Source organism: Cynara cardunculus, unplaced genomic scaffold, assembly GCF_001531365.2.
Source record: "Cynara cardunculus var. scolymus isolate 2C unplaced genomic scaffold, CcrdV1 Un_Scaffold_1190, whole genome shotgun sequence".
NCBI lineage: Eukaryota > Viridiplantae > Streptophyta > Magnoliopsida > Asterales > Asteraceae > Cynara > Cynara cardunculus.
Window position 1 is genome coordinate 116,955 of NW_020200699.1, and position 9,548 is coordinate 126,502.

General features: G+C 34.4%; 1 pseudogene; it reads right to left on the bottom strand.

The window, feature by feature from the left end:
• Positions 1 to 4,999: 4,999 nt before the first annotated feature.
• On the bottom strand, positions 5,000 to 7,767 carry LOC112502297 (annotated as a pseudogene).
• Between the last annotated feature and the right edge of the window lie 1,781 nt (positions 7,768 to 9,548).

Genomic DNA, 9,548 nt, shown 5'->3' on the forward strand with positions numbered 1-9,548 from the left:
AGAATACTGAAATATCAATCAAAATTACAGTTTATAATGCTACAAAATCAGGTATAGTAAGCAAAATCTTACGAAAAAAGCAACCGGATCAAGTATGAATTGTCGATCAGAACATATATATTCCAAGAGTTAATACCTTTCTTTGATATGGATTCTCTATTCCTAATGGCCGTGGTAATAATTTGACTGGATTAATATGTAGGATGAATCTCCGGGACCAAAGAAGGGTCCATAACTTCTATTCAAGTTGTTTACGTCAGTGGCATATTTCTATGCGGGTCTTACAGAAAACTCAAATTTTATTAATCAAAACTCGATACCCTAATCCAAGCTGCGATATTAAATATAACCCTAGAAAAATAAGGACATGAAAATAGCAATGGAAATCAGCTAAAAACACATCAGCGTAGTGTATCCTGTATTTTGCTCAGAAGATCGATTTCACTTTAAGAGTGTTTTTCTTGCCGATTGACATAGTTGGATTTTTTTTGGTAACCGAGCCTTGACCCTTAAGCTGTGTTTGGTACATGGAATATTATACGACAAAACGAGATAAAACTCATTGTCCTACGTTTGACACAACAAGGGACACGACAAAAATTTACTGTTCCAAGTTTGACGAGACATAGACAAGAACTAGGATAGGATAGGACAACAAGGGACAAAAAATTGTTTTTTCTTGTTCCACGAAAATAGGTTAAACTAAGTGGGACAAGAATGAGTCATAAACCAAAAAAATTATTAACCTATCATCATTTAATATATAACTCTAATGTACTTGTTTTAATGTTCACCATCGCTCGTCGTCGACGCCACCACCATCGGTAGCTATCGTCAACCACTGTTGGCTACCTCAACCTCCTCCTCCACCTCCACCTCCACAACCACCGTTGACCACCGACCACTATTGTTTATTGCCACCATCACTACCACCGTCGGTCACCTCCACCATAACCACCACCACCATTGATTACTACTACCACCGCCCACTCACTACCTCCACCACATCGGCCACAACTATCTCCTCCATCATTGTCAGCCCCCACTACCATTGTCCACCATCTTCACGTCCAACATAGTCAACGTCGTCCACCAGCCACCACCGCCTCTATCTCCACCACCATTGCTGTTGCAACCACCTTCATCATGTTTCCACCAATTCATATTGATTTTCTGAATGGAATAAAACATAGTTTTTTCTTTGTACGAATCGAGTTTTCTCGAACTACCATGAATTATACCAACTTTTATTTCATTCAAATTTTGGTACTATTATAAATATATGTATTTATGTACATTAAAATTGTTTAAAAATTAAATTATTTAAATATTTCATTTATTTGTGTCACTTATAACTATTATATGTTGTATAAAATTATCCAACAACCTTTAGGGTCAACTTGTCTAGTACTATCTCATCCGGTCCTTATCCGTATCATTGCCGGCGAGTATGATAGGCCTGACAACCGAATACGTACTCACTAATCACTATCGCTTTGTTAATATACGACTCTGAAAGAAAGAAGTCACCGATTTTTTCTAATAACAACTGAAGTTACCGATTTAATTTTCATTTATATTTTTTTAACAAACACCAACTACTTTATTTACAACTAAAATAATCGATTTAATAGCAATATAAAGGATTATTGAATTGGTCCGAGAGCTTGACCATTTAAAGAATACCTTTTGAGACCAACCTGTACGGACGATCCGAAAAACGTGCACTTGACTTTCAGCTCTACATCTTGTTGAAATTGTCAACTTCTTATTTTTTTTTTCTTACTGTCTTGAGTCAAAAAGATTCGAAATAAAAGTTACGGATTGTAAATATTAACACTATTTACCCCTACTCACGATCGCTTTTTATGTTTGAATAATTCGTGTAATTAACTTTGGATAAACATAATCAAATAAAGAATAAACATTTTATTTTAAAATATAAAAAATCTAAAATATAATTAGGATAATTATTGAGTTCTAAAGTAATATTTAATTATTATCTTTAATAAAAAAATATATTATTAAACTTAAATTAAGTTATTTCGTTATGTTAAATTAAATTATAATAAAAATTCTGAATTAAAACAAACAAGACTTTTAAGTAGTTAATTTGATACTAATATTGATATAATTTTAAGTACCCTTCTAGTTTCTTAGTAATTCTTTTAAGATTTCATAATAAAAATTACGATGGTTATAATTATAATTATTATTTAATTAAAATATAGTTTTTTTAATAACGATGTGTTACTTGAGAAACTAGCTAGAATTAATTTTAATGAAGGATAATTTCTAAAGCTAATGTGACAGTTAAAAAATTGTGTTAGTAAGAAAATGTTGACATCATGATTATTATAAGTAAGCTGTAAGAGTCGAAACTGACAAAAAATACCAAATTTGTGTATAAAAAAATGTGACGAGGAGAGTAGTTGTTTGATACAATTGGATAAAAATAATTATATTTGAACGACCAAAGCTAGGAGGAAACGATCCAAAAAAAGGATTGTTTTTTCAAATGCATTTTTTTACTAGTTGTTATGTCAAAGATGTATTTAAATGATCGAAAGTATGCTTATATCTTTTTATTACAAGAAATACTTTTTAATACTGAAATATTGGAACTGTATGCTTCTTATGCTTTTTCTTTCCTGTTCAACTAGCTAGTTGAAAACGATATCAATTACTTCAACACCCCACGTGAATTCTTGTTGATATGCGGTTGTTGTCTTTATTTGTTCATTCTTGGTTTTTTTTTTCCGATTTCGTTGGTTTTACATATTTCCAAGATTTGATATGATTGAGTCTCTGTACGTTCCTTTTTTATGAATTTTATTGGTTCTAGATATTCCCGAGGTTTCTAATATATTTTTGCTTGATAAGGTCTCAATTGGAGCTCAATGTACTATACTAAACTTTAGGTAGATTACGATATGGTGCTAAATGGAAAATGTGTAATTAATCACGGTTTTGAAAGAACATAACTTTTGGCGCAAGTCTTTTTTGCGTCAAAAAAATGTCTCATTTGGTTTGAAGGAATTGAATGGATTTGGGGGATTTGCATTTCAAATCCATTCCAATCACATTTTTGGTTTGTTGGATTGTCCGGATTTGAAATTCTAGAATTTAACTGAAATCCTTCAAACATAGTTTTGACACAGGTTTGTTGGATTGTCCGGATTTGAAATCCTACAAACCAAACATACTAATAGTTTCAAATTCATTACAATCTAAATCCCTCCAATCCAAATCCTTTCATGAAATCCAGATCCCTAAAAAACAATCCTGTAAATCAAACGAAACCTAAGAGAAGATGGAAGGATGGGGATATAGGAAAACGGAAATATACCAAAAAAGGAAAGGGTATTTTGGAAGAATGCAAATGAAAACATGGTTTCTCATACAAATGAATAATGAAGCATAGTTTTGACACAGGCAGTCATTGAGCATAGGAACTCAAATTTCCCGGATCAAATTCATCGATGCTAACTCTGTGTTTAGGTGTCAAAAATCAACTTTCTACTGGTAGTTTCTTTATATTACAGGAATGCTTCTCCTGGTTTAACTCGTACAACTCAGTCCTCATCTAACTCAAGTTTACTGTATGTTATTTGGTGCATTGATGTGCGTGAAATTGTTTTCTTTCTTCCTTCTTGTGGTTTGTTTCTCATCGGAAAACAAAACCGAACTCTGTACCGGTTCAACTTAACATCAAACGGATCACAGAGTTTCAATTTACTGCCATGGCTCAGATTAACAAGAGAATCACCGAGAATTGCAACAGAGAAACACGTTCTTCAACAACAGTTTGAATTCTGATTGTTATCGAGTTTTATTTACTTGAACTAAACAGCCACAATTTAGAAATTACAGTAGCCGTCGCTATGAACAGCTTCAGAAATTCATAATTAACTGTGATACAAATTCTTCTTCAACAAGAAACATTGAAGATCTAACAAAATTAATCAACATTTCGTACAACAAAATCAATTGAATCAAGTTACCTACACAAGACATCTGACCGCCATCTCAGCCTTACAACCGTCACCGATCCGATCACCTTCAAGGACAAATCGGAGACACCGTCGCACGTCTTCTGCAACGGCGTTGTCGTAATCTCTGTCGCTCGCCGAAACATAAGCACGAGAAAACCGCTTTGATCACGTTCCGAAAAACCTGTCCCCTTTCTGGAATCAACCGTGGCGAAGTCGAAGGTTCTAGAACGCGACGAACTGCTGGAGCTGGTCGGCGAGATTCCGTGGCAGACATACTTAGGTGGAGTGAGTGTGTATGTCGGTGTGTGAGTGAGGTGGAGGACGGTGGTGGCGGTGGTGGTGGTGGCGGAAACGTGTTTTTTTCGAGTGTCGACTGAGAGTGTGTATATATAGAGGGATCTGTGTGGAAGCCGTGTGTAAATCTTAACGAGTAAGGCAGCGTGTGAGACGTGTATGCATCAAAAGTTAGGAAGTAAGAGAATCATTCTTGGCTCCAAAATTGTGTGTTTGAACCAGTCTTTTATGGGTGCTATTATCCCCTGCATCCTTCATTACCGAATGCTTCATCCTTAATGGTCCACTTGTATTTTGTACGGTTACAACTTTTAATCTAATCATGTAAAATTCTTTTATCTCATCATTTCTAACAAAAAAAAAAAAAAATTTACGGTTTTTATCAAATGCCCGAAATTTTATGACAATTTGATGTAAATTGGTATAAGTTAAAATTTACCATTTATACTGTATTTTTATCAAATGCCCGAAATTCTATGACAATACGGTGTTAGAATTATGTCAGTGAAAGATTGTTTAAGTTAACTTATACAAGCATGCTCTCTGCAGTTCCTAACCAACCCGTATGATAGCTTAAGTAAAACCTCTTTGATCTCGTGTAAATCACAATTACACCAAATAATTGATGTCAATCACCATAGGATGTGCTTAAACCGTTCCTCGACTCCATAGGAAGATTGTTTATGCGAAGACAGATATCTACAGTAACATCAACTAACAAAACTAAAGGACAAGAAAGCTTTTACCTGTTGATCGCATTTTATAGATGCATATAGGTAGCGGACAAAGAGTAACGAGGCACGGAAACCCACCACTCCGAGCACAAGAAAGATTCCATGGCTAAGGCAAGCCATGTAGCCAAAGAAGAAGGTGGTTTGCATGAAACTGTTCCAATCTGATAGCCAGAAATAGTAACAGATGGCGTAACCATAATCAAACAATCCGGTAGAGCCACCACAAAAGAAGGACCTCCACCACCATTTATGATCTTCAACAGCAAGCTGGAAGTAAGTCAGCATCACAGAAACTAAAGCAGTCATGATCAAAAGAAGAACGAACATCATGGACATAGAATTGTATGATGTGTAAATCCCACGGCCAAAAACAGTGGAAAGTATGTCGTGAAGCTGAGTAGAGATCACACTATATGGTAAAAATCCAGCCATAGCCATCTGAGGGAGGAGACCTTTATACCAGCGCAGCTGAGGAACCTCTCTAGGACATTTGGCGGTTCTGCATGGAGCTCGGAAATCTGATACATGTCTTTTCCCAGTGATCGCACCTAAAAGAAGCAATGGGAATGCTCCAAATATCCACAAAAGAGATAATGTGAATATTGCAACCAATGGCAATGCAGCGGTGGATCCATAAAAAATGGCGACGGTATTATTGAAACCAAATACAAGGAAGAGAGGCCCAAAATGTATTCTGCCTGCCAGCAATAGGTTCTTCATCTGTGAAGCAAACAACCAGAGGACCTGATCAATATAACGCTCATTATAAGAATGAAAATTCGTTTAATCAAGAGACTACATTGATATTTGTACATACCCAGCTTGTGCCAGAACCAAGAGMTGCAGCAAATAAGGATTTATGTTTTGGAAATCTAAATAYATCTCCATGAATGTTCTTCMATCCTGTCTCTTCTTGGTTAGCAGCCACTTCATCTACAAGATTGGATGCATACCTTTCATTTTCATGAACAAGGGAAAAGAGTTGTATTAGCTAAAGGGTCAAAAAAGATTGGAAAAACATACTTATTTTCAGTTAGTGGAATCAGTACTTGGAAATTTCTTTACGAAYAACGCGTCTGTAATAGATCAATAGGCAAACGATCAGAATGAGGATCGTGAAACATGAATTTGTGATCGAGTAACCTYGCWCAGATATGGAAGAATCTATATATTTCTCCATTCTCTGATCAAATGAAGTTTCAGTCACTGACCATCTAACGGAGTATGTAAAATCCACATCAATTTCCTTGTCTTCTGTTTTATTCTGCTAATAAGTTTGGGTCTACTTGATAAAGGATCTCAATAACGCAATCTTTGTTATAGAAAACTTCAAAATCCAAATGCTTGTAAAGGAAATACTTGTGTTTGATACTTTCATCTGTATAATCCCTCTTAATCTTTCCAAYGGAAGCCCAAACTGGCAAATCGTCATAATACAATTGTGTATAGTAGTCTTTCTCTATCRCACTTCTTAACTTAGAAACATCTGCTTTTCTCAGTTTCTTCTTGCATAACACGTCAAACTCTTTATGCACAAGAAATTCAAGCTTATATGGAGTTGAAACAAACCGATCCCCATTCAACATTTCATCCAGATTAAGCTTCTTCTCTTTCACAACATCTGTTATGCGACAAGTCACAAATAGTGCATAAAAGAACAAAAAGGACAAACGCATTCAAGAAACTAAGAAAGAAATACCTGGAGAACAAAAGGGAAGATCATAATAAGCATACGTTTCCCTAGAGATGATATATATCCAGAAGAATAAAAAATCACATAAAACAAGAAAGGATTAGGAGTTTGAATAAATAYTTCCCTAATCTAAGCATCATTATTATTAAATGTAGAAAAATGAAGACTGCACTAAGAAAAAAGTATGGAGGGAATGTGAGTAACCGAGGATTAGAGTATGGACCAACTTTGTTGGCATAGATGGGGACTGCATCTCCATCACTGTAACAGTGATCAGATGCATCTGATTTTACTTGGCTTCCGAGAGAGATTAACGCRAGGGCGATAAAAGGGATTTTTGATAATCCTACCATCCCTAGCTGTTMGTCTGGACAATGACATATTAGAAGATATGAGTAAATTCGATACACACAATTAGAGAACAATATCAGTAGAACATCATCAATCGTGCATGAACAATCCCAAATGAGTGACTTTGAAATTTTTATTAAGTAACAATGAGATTCAACAAAAATAGATCTTCATGGCCAAACAATTTTCATCATTTAAGTTCCAAAATGCAAGATACGTTTTCACTTTATGGCTAATTTTACCACGATRTTCAAAACCTATCTCAATCATTATTAATGGGGGAGTAATTCAAATGCTGCCCTCAATTACACCAATTTCCAAGTGCATATATGAAGATCAAAGTAAATATCCTGATTCATGATTTGTGGTCAATGAATCGAACTGAATCTAAGTTAAGCACATTATCAAGACATATATAATCAAACTGAAGTACATGCCAAAAACCCATTTTCAGTCTCAACTTACAGTATCATTAACCGAGGCATCATAATCAAACTTCAAACATAAACCTACAAATGTCAAGGAAATGCGAAGAAGAAGAATGGAAGATTAGCGAGAAGACCTTCTGTTGAGAAGAAATAGATCGATTACCGTGATGAAGACGGTCTTTGCTGGTTGGAAATGCGAGTAATTTTGGGGAAGGTGAAGGTGCTGGCTTTGACTTGGAGCATGTTGATGCTTCCTCTTCCTCTTCCTCCATTGTTGTCCCAGTTGACTCTCGTCTAGTTCGTTTACATAATTTTTAAAACAAACCCTTAAAAATATTATCTTCCCTCCGCCAATTTCTAGTTTAGGACTTTAGGCAATCAACTGATCTAAAAGAGATTTATAGGATATTCTTCGAGTTTTAACAGTATTCTAGTACACTTCAAAATAGTGTCCACTACAAAACAAATGACTTCACTGATTTGTGGTGGATACCTGGAGGAATTTTCCGTTGGTAATCACAATCACTGGCCATGTTTTCTTGACTGTTAGATCCGCCGGTGATGCTTTTTCCGGTGGACTATCGACGGACCTTTCCATCGGTAAAATCTTTTTGTTTTATAGTGGTTGTATTAGTTGTTTTATACTAACACTATTTGAAGAAAAAAAATGTTCTATTGACACAGTTGTCCTATCAAAAGATGGTTTATTGGACATTTTCAAAAGTTTCTTATAAAATAGTTAATGCGACACTATTAAAAACATCGTCCCAAAAAACTTGTTACAAAGCCTAAAAACGTCTTATTAACCTTTCATCGGTTGCAGATTCACATTCGGTTTCAATTAATCGTATAGGTTAAAGTTTGTAGCATCTTGTGTCATATAACGTGATCCATGTGAGTTTTTTTATAACCTTTTTCAAATTGAAATGCATATGCTATTAAATGATTACAATTATGAAACGATACTTTATTAGTATGTTTGTTTTATTACCTATAAATGTGTTACGGTATTATTACAACTAGTTGAGTATGGGGCCTAATAAATTTTTTACCGTACATTATATTTTATTTGGACACGTGTAAATAACAACAAACACCATATCGTGAAGGGAAAACTGCAACAAAATGGAACCAACTTTCACCTGATTTCTATTTTGGGGAACCAACTTTCAAAATCGTCATTTTGGGGAACCAACTTGGACCTGATTCATATTTTGGGGAACCAACTTTCAAAATCGTCATTTTGGGGAACCAACTTTCACTTTATTCTTATTTTGGGGAACCAAATTTCAAAATCGTCATTTTGGGGAACCAACTTGCACCTGATTCTTATTTTAGAGAACCAACTTGCAAAATAATTATAGAAAACTGAGAAAATTACACAAAAATGGAACCAACTTTAACCTGATTCCTATTTTGGGGAACCTACTTTTAAAATCATCATTTAAGGGTCTCTATCAAACTTTTTGTTTATTTAAGCGTCTGGTTAATTTGTTGAACAGATAATAAGTAATTTAAGGGTCTCTATCAAACTTTTGGTTGGATTTGCCAAATTTTATTTAAACTTTAATATTGACACAGATTGATTAGATATAAAAATCTTGAATGTGATATTTAATATTTATTTTTATTGCATCAATTAATTTTTTTCTATTAAATTGATTTTTTTATTGCATTAATGAAAAACAATTTTTATCATGGTAATTTGGATTTTTTTCGACAAAATCTTCAATTTGATATCTGAATTTAAAAAAAAAAAACGAGATTTGAAATGAAAATTAGATTTTATTGCATTAATTTTTGAAAAAAAAAACGAATTTTAGTTATTTTTCTATAATTTTTTTTGCAAGTTGGTTCCCCAAAATAGAAATCAGGTGCAAGTTAGTTTCCCAAAATGACGATTTTGAAAGTTGATTCCCCAAAATAGGAATCAGATGAAAGTTGCAATGGGAATGCTACAAATATCCACAAAAGAGATAATGTGAATATTGCAACCAATGGCAATGCAGCGGTGGATCCATAAAAAATGGCGACGGTATTATTGAAACCAAAT